The sequence below is a fragment of the Schistocerca nitens genome, chromosome 8 (genome assembly GCF_023898315.1).
Source record: "Schistocerca nitens isolate TAMUIC-IGC-003100 chromosome 8, iqSchNite1.1, whole genome shotgun sequence".
In the NCBI taxonomy this organism is placed as follows: Eukaryota; Metazoa; Arthropoda; class Insecta; order Orthoptera; family Acrididae; genus Schistocerca; species Schistocerca nitens.
In genome coordinates, this window is record NC_064621.1 from 612,929,077 (window position 1) to 612,943,594 (window position 14,518).

The following is a 14,518-nucleotide window of genomic DNA, read 5'->3' on the forward strand; positions in this document are numbered from 1 at the left end:
TTAATGTGAAAGCTCTGTGGTCTTCAATATCTGGGCTTTGATTTAATGGAACCTGTTTAACAAAACATGTTGGCATTGGGAATGTTTTACATTTTTAAACATGTTTATACGAAAATAACATAAGAAGAATATCTAATAATGTGTGAAATACACTTCACAACAGTTTAAAAATTGAATTTATTTATTTACTTAGATACTTTTTTGGCGAAAAAAGAAGAAGAAACCACCCTTCGTTTGTCTCATTTACTGTGCTGCAGACTGCACGATATCAGAGTTCCCACTCTGTGGAATCAAATAGCACGTGGAATTGCAAATTTTATATTCAATATCTTAACTAACTTTTTTTCTTGCAGAGAAGGTAATTTTTATTCTATGTTGGAACAAAAGGTGCATTTGCGTGTGGACATAAGAACAGTGTTCACACAAATGATATCGCTACGCATCAACTGCCAATGATACTACATAAACTTTGTAGTCTGTCTTCTCTGCCCAAAGAAACCGCAATAAATGTTATAAGAGTAAAAGGGATTAGAGTCGATCCAGCACACCACGCTGCAAGAAATTGCAAAAATTATGGGCTTTTTCAATTAGTATGACAGTGTCAAGAATATTCAGAACATTTTTGCGTTCCAGCTAAAATTCCGACGATGCGGCAAACAGAAACCAAAGAAGGGGATGTCCCGTATTCTTTGCAAGATGAATTCCAGCCGGCAGGTGTGCTTCCGCTGTTCACTGACAACAGAGAAACAGGCGACAATGTAATTGTTCTGCATTGTCGTTCTTTCATAGTACAGTTACGTCGAGTAATCCGAGTTGGTCAGTTCATCGCTCTTTGTTTAAAGGAAAAATCTTTGTGCTCGTGTGCGGTGTAATAAGATTGGAACTGGATACAGTCTTTCTTTCTTTCTTTTAAATTTTTTTTATTGTTGGTTAACAATTTATTTTGTAAGTGCCTTAACATGAGTAACGGTGGAAAAAGCAAACGTGCAAAATTAAGTGGGGCGACATTTCGTAAATTATCGAAGGAAAGGTAAGAACTGGAAGGCAATGTACTAAAAACGGTTGCCAGAGTAGATCAATTTTTTGCAAAAAATGTTGCTGGTTCGACATCGAGTTCAAGTAGTACGGATGATGTTTCTGGCACTGCAGCTGTTGTAAAAGAAGTAAATACAGATGAAATAAAAGTTAGAAATGGAGAAAAGCAAATTGTTCCTGATTTCTAGTTTCACGAAAAACTAAGTGTCGAGTCATACATTACGAAAAGAAGTAACCTCGTAGGTGATGATCCTGCAGAATGGTGTGTCAACGAACCAACAATCGACATTCTCTTACAAACTTGCACTAATCAAAATTATAACGGTGATCTTTAATTACAAAAAAGATCAATAGGCGATAAAACCAGATATTTGAACAAAAATGTATTTTACCGTAAACTTTGAAATGGTGAATCAACTTTACGTGATTTTCTAGTATACTCCTGCAGCACCGGTGCTGTTTTTTGTGCAGCATGTAAATTGTAAGGAGGTAAGGCCGGGACTGCTACTAATGGTATTGCAGACTGGAAAAATGTTTCTAACATTTTATCTTATCATGAGAATTCACTTGAACACTAAAATTCTGAGTTATCACTCTTAACTAGAAAAAAGTCGCCTGGAACAATAGATAACCATTTCGAGTCACATGTCGAGACAGAAAAAATGTACTGCCGCAGTGTGTAGAATAGGGTGCTTGCAGTAGTGAAGAAGCTAACAAGTCGTGTACTTCCCCTTCCGTGGGCACGTTGAAAGATTCCGTTCATTACATAATGGTCAATTTATGATGTCTCTTGAGCTTATAGCCGAGTTTGATCCTTTTCTCGCAGAACACATTGAACGATATGGAAATCCAGGGTAGGGACATAGAAGTTATCTTTCTTCAACAACCTGTGTTGAAATAATACAGCTTCTTTCTGAACGAATAAAAAGAATCATTATAAGTGAAATAAAACAGGCTAAATATTTCTCTGTGATAGTAGATTCTACTGTGGACATTTGAAATATTGATCAGTTATCTTTCATATTAACATATTAACCGCCAGGTGGCTTGCGGAGTATGGATGTAGATGTAGATGCGGAAGGGTGAACCTGTTTAACGTTTCCTTCTTTTTACCAAACCTGCGACGCAAGACCGAAAACTTAACTGAGGCCGTACTAAAAGTCCTGTCTACAAGTTCCATTGATATTACTGACTGCTGAGGCCAGTCATATGACACTGCAAGCAATATGCCAGGAAGCTACACTGGTCTACAGGCACGTATTGAAGAAAGAAATCCGAATGCGCATTATGTGCCTTGTGCAGCACATTCTTTGAATTTAGTCGGCACTAGTGCTGCAAGCTGTTGTCGGGAAGCATATTCATTTTTCAATGTAGTGCAAAACCTTTATAATTTTTTCACTGCTTCTACACAACGATGGGATGAACTTCTTTCTTTTATGAAACCAGGAAGCAAAACGGTAAAAATTTCATCAAAAACACGTTGGTCAGCTAGACAGGAAGCGTGTGTAAGACTATATGAAAACTGGGAGGGCATTATCAGTGCCCTCCACACATATTGCCAGTAATACGAGGCCTGTTCAGAAAGTAAGCTCCGATTTATTGCCAAATTGAAACCACAGTGAACATCAGAAATGTTTTACTTGTAACAATTAGCTACACCTTTCAGCTACTTCTCTACGTAGTCGCCGTTCTGACTTAGACTTTTGTCATAGCGTTGTACCAACTTTTCAATAGCCTCATCATAGAAGGCAGCCGCCAGTGCTATCCGCCAATTCTCCACGCTGGCCTACACCTCGTTGTCTGTGTCAAAATGTTGTCTTCAAAGACAGCGGTTCATGTGACCAGAGATGAAACTCAGGGGGAGACAATTGCGGACTGTATTGTGGGTAATCTCACATATCAATTTGAAAACGATGCAGGAGCATCTTCATTGCCCCTGCAGAATGTGACTGAGAGTTGTCTTGAAGAAGAAACAGCACGACAGTTATGTAATGTTAGCTGCATAGCTTCAGGCGAAATTTCTCACCAGGCCCTCGTACTTGGCGGCAGACACTATTTTCTAGACATCTTTACGCACTCACTGCGAGCTCAGAAATGAGAAGAGCGACGTGATGCTAACTGGGGCTATACTAGAGACACTACCCAACACATCTGTGCAAAGCTTTATCGGATTTTCATAGTCGTTTCCATTTCGCGACCGATCGGAGCTTACTTTCTGAACGCCCCTCGTACGTTTGAAAATCCATTTGTGCGAAATGAGGTTTCAGCTTTATTGAATCAACTCAGCAGACTAGAAACAGTATTCATGATGACAGTTTGGAAGGACATACTCCAGAGATTTAACAGTGTAAATCGTAAATTGCAAAGTGTAAATATTGATATTAAAGTTGTGCATGAAATATATGAATCACTTGTAGCATTTATAGCATCTATTAGTGGCATGTACGACTACTATGAAAATAAATCCAGGAGATTGTGACTGATATAGACTCTGAATGCATCTACAAAAGATCACGAAAAAGCATACTTTATGATGAAGAAGCGGACTCTGAAGAAGTTTTCTGACTGGGAGTGAAAAATTTAGAGTCGAAACATTTCTCGCGGTACTCGACAACTTGTACGCCGAATTAGTGAGGAAGAAGGAAAGCTATAGAACACTGTTGGACTCCTTCACAGTTTTCAGTAACCGTAAGAACAGTCCACCTGCCGATATTGTCAGTTGGACTAAGTGACGTAATTCTGCGCATACGACTCAAATGATGATGTTTTAATTACAGTTTCGTTCAAGAACCATTCAGAGGCAACTTTAAAAAGAATTTAAATAATTTTGAAGTGTTTTGTAACTGACGTAGGTGACGAAGTCTGCACATGGGTATATGTCAAAAGAAAATCATTTATACAAAACTTACGTCGTTACACTTCAGTTTTGCGCTCTTAAAAGACTGAAATCGTACCTACGTTCTACGTTGTCTGAGGAGAGATCGAACACCTTGTCCATTCTTCGCATCGAAGCCGACCTCCTAACTGATTACCTCTGAACTATGAAGATATAATCAACGAGTTTTCTACCGTCAAACCAGACGCAAAATTTGCTGACTGGTGAGTCGTTTATTTATTCATATTAGTTTTCAAAACTTAACATTATATTGTGATTTTTATTAAAACTTCGAGCACATTCATTGGATTTACAAACTACGTATTACCTGTTTATTTTGCAATTGCCGATGGCAGAACACGGAACTAAACCTCGTTTACGGGCAGACGTGACGGAAGCCTCACGACAATACTAAACAATACCCGATTCACCCAGGCCGCTCGCCGCTGAACAGTCAAGTCATACTGATACTGTAGTGTATTACAACTGATGTGTATACTTGTTGTCTGCTGAAATGTATAGTTAGCGCGGAAAATTACGTTATCGGAGAGTACGCTCAGATGAAAAAGTGTTAATAAATAACGTATTCAGTTCTGTCGATAAATACGTAAAAGCTTTGCTAATACCGTTAGAAAGAGCTATGGTGAGACTAGTGGCTGCAGTACAAAACTGTTCAGCCCTTACATGGATTAAAAGTTGTGTACACTTCTGCAGCATCTAGCTACACAAACCCTAATGCTTTACATGTTAACTATTAGATTATAGAACAATTTTGATTTTCCCACACTAGTCTGTAAAATTATGTAATAACAAATTCTTTGTTTTTTCGTCTGTATTTAGTTATTAGTTTGTACACCGAAATCTCTATCTCGTTTTCATTTCTTACGCTTTCTTATAATTCACGTATTAATACCAAAAGAGTTTTGTTTTATCTGCTACACACTCAAGTTAGTAGATTGTAAAACGACAGCCTAATTTTAATTTTGAATGCATCTCTGTGAAAGTACATCTTAATTTCTAATACGTGACACCCTCTCTTCATCTTTTAAATCGTAACACAACTCTCTTATTTTCATTTTCGACGGTTTCGTGTAAAACAACATACACTCCTGGAAATTGAAATAAGAACACCGTGAATTCATTGTCCCAGGAAGGGGAAACTTTATTGACACATTCCTGGGGTCAGATACATCACATGATCACACTGACAGAACCACAGGCACATAGACACAGGCAACAGAGCATGCACAATGTCGGCACTAGTACAGTGTATATCCACCTTTCGCAGCAATGCAGGCTGCTATTCTCCCATGGAGACGATCGTAGAGATGCTGGATGTAGTCCTGTGGAACGCCTTGCCATGCCATTTCCACCTGGCGAGACTGCGAGAGGGCTGTACAAGCAATGATCACACGCACGGCACAGCGGACACACCAGGAACCGCGGTGTTGGCCGTCGAATGGCGCTTGCCGCGCAGCATTTGTGCACCGCCGCCGTCAGTGTCAGCCAGTTTGCCGTGGCATACGGAGCTCCATCGCAGTCTTTAACACTGGTAACATGCCGCGACAGCGTGGAGGTGAACCGTATGTGCAGTTGACGGACTTTGAGCGAGGGCGTATAGTGGGCATGCGGGAGGACGGGTGGACGTACCGCCGAATTGCTCAACACGTGGGGCGTGAGGTCTCCACAGTACATCGATGTTGTCGCCAGTGGTCGGCGGAAGGTGCACGTGCCCGTCGACCTGGGACCGGACCGCAGCGACGCACGGATGCACGCCAAGACCGTAGGATCCTACGCAGTGCCGTAGGGGACCGCACCGCCACTTCCCAGCAAATTAGGGACACTGTTGCTCCTGGGGTATCGGCGAGGACCATTCGCAACCGTCTCCATGAAGCTGGACTACGGTCCCGCACACCGTTAGGCCGTCTTCCGCTCACGCCCCAACATCGTGCAGCCCGCCTCCAGTGGTGTCGCGACAGACGTGAATGGAGGGACGAATGGAGACGTGTCGTCTTCAGCGATGAGAGTCGCTTCTGCCTTGGTACCAATGATGGTCGTACGCGTGTTTGGCGCCGTGCAGGTGAGCGCCACAATCAGGACTGCATACGACCGAGGCACACAGGGCCAACACGCGGCATCATGGTGTGGGGAGCGATCTCCTACACTGGCCGTACACCACTGGTGATCGTCGAGGGGACACTGAATAGTGCACGGTACATCCAAACCGTCATCGAACCCATCGTTCTACCATTCCTAGACCGGCAAGGGAACTTGCTGTTCCAACAGGACAATGCACGTCCGCATGTATCCCGTGCCACCCAACGTGCTCTAGAAGGTGTAAGTCAACTACCCTGGCCAGCAAGATCTCCGGATCTGTCCCCCATTGAGCATGTTTGGGACTGGATGAAGCGTCGTCTCACGCGGTCTGCACGTCCAGCACGAACGCTGGTCCAACTGAGGCGCCAGGTGGAAATGGCATGGCAAGCCGTTCCACAGGACTACATCCAGCATCTCTACGATCGTCTCCATGGGAGAATAGCAGCCTGCATTGCTGCGAAAGGTGGATATACACTGTACTAGTGCCGACATTGTGCATGCTCTGTTGCCTGTGTCTATGTGCCTGTGGTTCTGTCAGTGTGATCATGTGATGTATCTGACCCCAGGAATGTGTCAATAAAGTTTCCCCTTCCTTGTACTGCATAAAGCTAGGATATGGCGTCTAGACCTTGCCTAGGGCGGGATACCTGACCAGTCGGCTACAGACAACTGTGTGGTGGAAATTGCGCCATATCGTCGGATAATAATCTGTGGAAGACTCACAGATCAGGGCACACAAGAATTTGAGTTTCTGGGGCCACAAGTTCCGAGGGTGGGTCTTCCGTGTCTCTGAGCCAACTGTCCCACTAGCGTAAACCGCCGCACATAAGACAAATGTCTGATAAAGAGACGCTACATTTCCTGCGCGGAACCACACTTCGTGATCGACGTCTCACGTGAGTGAGATCGTCGCCGATTTCAGTGTGTGATCCCATCTCTACCAGAACTGCACGGAGAGAGGCGTACAACATGGGCTTCAAGAACTGACGACCGACTTTCGTCGTAGTGTATTCTTATGACTTCTGGCCACTAAGTGTGTGTCAATATACAGAGTGGGCAAAATAAAACGTGCAGATGAAATGTATCATGAACTTTATTTAAGCTATAAATTGTGTTGCTTTTCTCAAGGCATTTGAAGCACTCTATGCAACACAATTTAAATTGAAATAGAAATTATAGTAATTCTGAGAATGATATAAGTTGTGTTGCTTTTCTCAAGGCGTTTGAAGCACACTATTCAACACAATTTAAATTGAAATAGAAATTATGGTAATTAGAAACCCGATATTGCCTCCCACTGTGACACAAAAGTGAAATTTGTCTCAAAGGTTCCCATTGTTATCTATTATTTTTGTCACTCATAGGAGTGGAAATGGAACGTAATATTCAGGAACTGAAATTTCAGTACCATTTACTGAAGGAAGATCCAATAAAATATATTCACAATTTTGGTCGCTTTCGCGTACGTTCCCCTTACGGCGTTGATCCCACTGGGAGAATAGACAATCAATTTCTATTGCGCATAACACGGTCGGCTCCTCACGGATCCACAATCGCATCGCCTGCTGTACTTTCTCGTCCGACTGAAACCGACTTACATCCATGTCGTTTCTTCGGCTCACCACCATTTCGAGGCCGAGGGAAAGCGGTACCGTCATCAGTGGGAACATCTCACCCGCCAAAGTAATTGAAAGCTCTTCGCACATGTTCCGGTAAGATCATAATGACCTTCTTCTCCGACCGCAGAGGCCCTCAGCTCGTCTACTTTCTCGAGAATGGAGCCACAATCGATTCGCAGCACTATGAACACACTTTGCAGCAGCTGCGTCGTGAAGTCGAAACTCCCAGAAAAGCTGTCGAACGGAGTCACCTTGTAGCAGGATAACCCCCGCCGCCTCGCTGGTATTTGGTTGGGAAACACTGCCTCATCTTCCGTACAGCTCTTACATTTCACCGCGTAGTTTTCACCCCTTTGTCAGTCTGAAGAATTACTTGCGTGGACATCGGTTTACGTCGAACATGGGAGTGCGAGAGTGGAGGAGGTTGTGGATCCTTAAGCATCCGACTGTGTTATACGTAAGAGAAAACGACCGTCTAGTCTCCCAGTGAGACAAATGTATTCACGCGTGTGATTACTAGTTTTCAATGGAATCATTGCATAGCTCCGTTGTGGCGTGCGTTCGACTTTCATTTAACTCCCCCTTATATACGTGCCATTGACCGCGCTGCTGTTCGTGCTCCGTGTCGTTCGTCAGAGGTTTCCTTCTGTTCTTATCGATAGCGACGCAGATAGATGTGAGGCCAAGGGAACATTTTTAACCAGAGAATTCCATTCATTTGTGATCACGACAGCGGCGGTAAAATTAGATTCGAGCCCAGACGGATTATTACCGGTAGTCGTTCTTCCCACGCAGCATTCGCGACGTGAGCAGTAACAGGGATGTGTGAATGATAACATCTGTGATTAGTATACAGTTTTTTGATTTTGTATTATGCTTTTGTACGCTCTTCCTTTGAAGGTAATGTAACGTAACTTTAAGGGTAGTATGTTCTCAATGTTGCCTAAACCGTTTTTTGTATTTGAATCCGCCATACGAGCAAAATCGAGTGGACATTCACTGCAACATTTCTTCCCGTCTCTCTTTCGACTGTGGGAGTGCACGGACAGGCAAACAGCGCTGTTAGAATCTGCCATCACGTCCAGTCCAGTGACCAAACAAGAGGTGAACAACTTTCTGAATTAAACAGTCCCGCGTGTTGCCCGAAGTCATCGCGCTCTGTGGGGGGGGGGGGGGGGGGGGTTAAAAGTAAAACAGCACGCCTAACTTTGGCATTGATGGAGAACCAGCGTTGCTCACACTAACCCCAGAGAAAGCTGATTTTACAACCGACTACAGCAGTACGCAGTATTCTGAGCGCTCGCGCAGTTCACGTCTGAATAACAGACAACGCTTCACGTACCCCGTCAAACACGATAGGCTACACGTAGCCACACGCACACCACACACGCGCACCGTCAAGGTACCGCCAATCAAACTAGAACCATTTTCGGGAAATACTGAAATGTCGTCTCGTTTCTGAGAACAGTACATGTCCTGCGTCGTCATGTCTGAACTGAGAGAGGAACTTAGGATCCTACGTGCCCGACAAGCAGTCAAAGAAGTTTTCCAAACATGCCTGCCGTGTAAGCTCGTTAAAAACACAGCCTTTCAGTAAATAGGAGAGACAACACTAAAATTGACTAAGACGGTAAGCAACATTTTATTTTCACATCAGTCTCATTGCTTTAAAGTCACACCTCGTATATATATCTTAGATATCGTTGATAGTTTTTTTTATTTGGTCCATCGTATAAAATGTGACTATGCATTGCTTTATTTATATCGGTACATGAATCTCTTAGTAATTCAGTATGGGCTATTCCATTTTAAACTGGACGGAAAAATGTGAAAATTGATGCCATGACTTCGTATTTTTTTAAAAACTTTCAGATTTTTTACATGTGTCAGTTACTGTAAAAGAAAACAACTTTCATAAGTTCTCTCTTAAATGTTCACTAGTTTTGTAATTACAATTAAATAAAGTTTGCGTTATTTTCCGAACACGACAAATTTTCTGCCGTGTAGCTCTTGAACTTTACTTTGCATTTCAGTGAACTACTAGCCATTTTCAAGATGAATATCCGTTGTTGATGGAGGTATATAACCATAACATAAAAATAATAAATACAACTTTTAAAAACCTTCATTCATGCATTAAGTTTAAACACAATTTCCATAAAGACTAAACTTACATAGGCTTCAACCTCTTTGTATTACAAACTGATGTCAATTTTAAGTTTTATGTAGCCTCTTGTCTCAAATGAGAAAAAAAATTAGATAATAAGTATTTAAGCTGACGCTGTACTTAGGTTGAGATGGATTACAGTGAAACACAAACATCAGATGAATATGAACATCACCGTCATGCTTTATAGGTGTTGCCGCTGCTTTTGTTCACCTTTTTATTTTTCCTATAACTTTCCATTGAACGTACCACAAAAAGTTCATTAATTTTGTTTCTAAATCAAATGCTGAACAATATGGCATAACTTTTATTCCATATAATATTGCGTTTTACAGAAAAAATATGAAAATTCATGCAAATCGACATTAAATTTAAGTTCTAAAAATGCCACATGAATACCACCTCGAACTATGCAATATTGTCTTAATATTTTGGGAATTTTAATTTCAATATTTTGTGAGCAGTGAGTCTCAATATTGCAGATTTTATTAAATTTCATTGATTGTGTCCGATGCAAAAATCCAGAAGTACTCAATTATCACAGCTCCGAGTTTGTACAAGATATTAAATTAACCTGTAATAAAGATAACAAAAAACTGAATCCCCATAAAAAAAATAAAACAAGATTTTCTGCTGTTCGAAAGGAAATGGAACTGCCTGTGCGCAAAATTTTAAGTTCTCTTTGACTTCTTTGAAATGATTTTGTTAAATGCAGTGTGTAAAATTAAATTTCATACGCAGGAGTGTTGTATAACCTGTGAGGACAGAGCGATATCGATAGCGGCAGTCGAACTGTGACTGTTAGTGTGTGTGCAGTGGGGTGGCTTATATGAACGTTTGTTGTGGATCATGCTGGTACCACGATGGACAAAAACAAACGAAACTTTACGGCCGATCTTTTAGGTTTTCGACATTGAACTAAATTTTCAAATGTACGTTATGATGGGGATTCCGGCCGAGATGCTGGAGTTCGTTAGGTGTGCTCGCTTGTGTGTGTGTGAATGTTGTGTGTGTCCTCTTTACTGACGAAGGCTGTGGCCGAAAGCTATATGTGAATGTCTTTTAATCGCGCCTGTCTGCAACTTAGTATATCTGCTTTACGGTCAGTAGCAGTCTGTCTTTTCCTACATTTTTTGTGATGGAAAAGGTTATACTGCTGAAATACTGCTAAGTTTGTGAATGTTGAGAACAGCAGTGAGATTGCACATATGGGTGATCGTCGTTCTTACAATCAAACCGTTAGCATCTGACTGAACTGCACAAACTAATGTAGTGTAGAGGTTTACAGTTTGTGACCCACTACGAGGATTCAGGGCAGTCGAGAGGGGAGGCAGTGGCGAGGACCTGCGTCATGCCCAATGTGTCAATGGTACAGCATGAAATCATTTACTGATTAGCGTTTTACAGTGATTCAGTCATCTCCTCAGCTGAATCTACGTCGCAGGAACGTACTGAGTGGCGCATCAACTCCCGTAATAGAATCTACGACCATAGGTTCATAGCCCCTGGCGTTGCCCATGGCCAGTTCTGCGGCTTCGAGCAGGACGGAGCGTCAGTTGGCGTGTTGCCACAGCCTACCGTGACTGGACGTCAATCAAATCATAGTTGCACTTAATCCAGCACCCACCCCCCTCCTCCCATTTTCCATAAACCTGCATACTTGATGGCAACTGAGCAGAAGCCTGAAGAGCGACATGGCGGTCAGCCTGAGGGGTGGTCCCAGTTTACGCCTGGAAGGGCAGTACACACACTGACAAGGACTGTCAGTACCAGCTACCCTGCTCCCTAATCGAATACCTTGCAGTCAGATTAGCTCATCATCCACAGAATCTCAGCCCGGCCCTCATCTTCAGTGAGTCAAAGTTGCGACCAGCAGGAATGGCAGTTCGCAGAGTTGAATTTCCTCCCCCCAAGTCGGATGGCTGTGGACGTGTAGAGGTAGACTCCAAACTGGCAGCGGTTGGAAACACTTCATCTACCAACAGGTCATCCTGCCCCTAGCGCAACTTGCTATCCCTTGGTCTCAGTGATGCAGATGGGATGACCAGACTCTGAGCACTGAGTGGAAGGAAGGGGAATGTTATATCGTGGTCAAGGACGTGATTCCGCTATGCGAGTGACCAGATTTGCTCCTGTTTTCGGGCCGGTCAGCGTTCTCTGCTGGACTAATAATTCTTTCCAGAGCGTTCTTTTATGGAAGATTTGCAGTCTGAAAGATGATCCCGCATAGTCTTCATGGGTAGTTACTTGACACTACCCCATTAACAGAGTATCATTACACCCTCTTTCCAATGTCATGGTGGTAAATCAGGTGTTCCTGGCGCTCTCTCTCAAAAAATGGTTCAAATGGCGCTGAGCACTATGGGACTTAACATCTGAGGTCATCAGTCCCCTAGAACGTAGAACTACTTAAACCTAACTAATCTAAGGACATTACACACAACCATGCCCAAGGCAGGATCCGAACCTGCGACCGTAACAGTCGCGCGGTTCCAGACTGAAGCGCCTAGAACCGCACGGGCACACCGACCGGCGCGCTCTCTCTCACACAATCTCTCGCAATGTGCTCCTTGCTTGTTTATGTTCCAGTGTCTCAAGCGTACTTATACATTAGAAAGCCCTTGCGACCAGGTCGGCACACTAAGCCTCGATGTAATTTCAAAAAACTCAGAAATTTTATTCTTGTCTCTAATGCTATTTTCCTATGCAGCAATACCTTAAAGTTCTTCAAAAGTGATAATGCAATCCTACAACGTGATTATGAGGTCTACGTACAGAAGCGAACCTGACACACTGTAGTGCATGGCAAACTGAATCTTCAGGTGCAGACTGTTTAATTCATGCAAAAACCTGAGGCTCTCGTCCCTATTGCTATTGTAGACCAGCAAAACGTTATTAACGTATCTGCACTACAACAGGCTTTTTCCAGTGAATTAGTCATAAAAATGTTAGCTAAAGGAAGGCGAAGGGAGATCCTATTTCCACTTCATCTTTTTTTGTGTAATAATAATTCGGAAACTTGAAATAGTTAAACAGAAATACTATACTTATTATGGCCATGACATCATCTAATTATTCTTTTGGTCCGTCACATAAATCCACACCTTACTGAAAATGATGCTTAAAACTTACTGTACATCACAGGACATGACACATGTACTGCCCTTGTCTTTTATTACGTGTAGTTTCGCAACAGCTTGGTCCTGTTATGCACACAAAAAACAACAGGATGTTTGTAGTATGTACTGAAGTACCTATCTGGTGCCTTCTCAACATTGCACCCAACTTCCCAGCCCCTGCCCAACCCCCACCCCCTCACCCAGCAGTAACAATGGATCGGATCGGGTGAGGATCAATAGGAAGCCTTATACTGACCCGTAATGTAGGGATGGTTGCGTGAATCGGTAGTTGCTGCTTTTTATTAAATCCATTTAAAAAAGAAACCAATGAAATTAAACACATTATTTAGACTAGCTACGTACCTGGAGGCTGCATCAAATCTACGGTTGACAGTGTTATTAAATGTAAAAAGCTGCTCCACATTTTCAACATTACCCTTCTCAATTATAACGACTGCCTTCCCGTTATCAGTTTGTACAATTAATGTCTGGTTGTGGTCCAGCTTATCATTAATAGAGTTCTAAATCAGGGCTTCGAACATATATCCCCAACAACTGAATCATGCATATCATGCATATGCATATTGATATCAGCTTCATATTCACTGTATTTTAGCAGCACAAAGCTGAAACAATGTACGAAACTGTATTACTTCTCAGGTTATAAAGGCACATTTGCATGCCGTGCGTGAGTTTCCTCGGAAACGCGAAATCTTAATTAAATAATTAATCCCTGACAAATAAATAAAGCCTATGGCACAGAACTGCAGCGCTGTGTCGCTGATAAAACAAAAACACAATTACGATACTCTTATGTTTGATTAAGAAGGGGAGGTCTTGTACAACTGGTGCGGGAAGCACGTATATTTCATTGACTGGCACACCGCCATATTTGATGTTATATAAGAACACTGCGAGTTACAATCTTACTAGGCACTCGATTCTGTAAAGAATTTATATTTATGAAAGTAAGTAGAATTATTTGACTGTAGGCTTATTCGTTGAATATATCTGATTTAACTAACTGTGAAAACTTTTTTATGTTTAGTAGACAGTCACCTCTGTACGACGTATTGACATGACTGGCAAATTATTCTAATATTGAGATTTAGATTTGAGTCCGCACCTACCGCAGCAGTCTTTGGAAACGATGTAAATACGAAGTCCGATTATTTGAGTCTTATTTCACGGTCAACTACGAATAACATTACATTTACGAAAAAGCCATTGTCAAGCGCCTGATACCGAATAATTAAACGTCCGCGTTCCAGATAAGGAAATATTAATTACATCCAATCACTATCATACATAATTAATAATTAATGTTTTATTTATATTTTTTTTTTTTATTTTATACTGGCGACTGCGTGTCGGACTTGTTATTTTGTCATTTGTTACATTGTTCTCTTTGTTTCATGTGAAAAATCAACTTTCTGGACCTGGACGTGAATGTATGAGAAATAACAAAAATCTGAATATATTTTCGAATTCTAAAATTTTGCGGGAAGACGCAATGAATCTTCCAGCAAAATAAGGTAAGAGGCAGCATCTTTGCATTGGCAGGCTTGACCAGACGCATAATTCAGTGTATTAGCTCTTCAGTAGA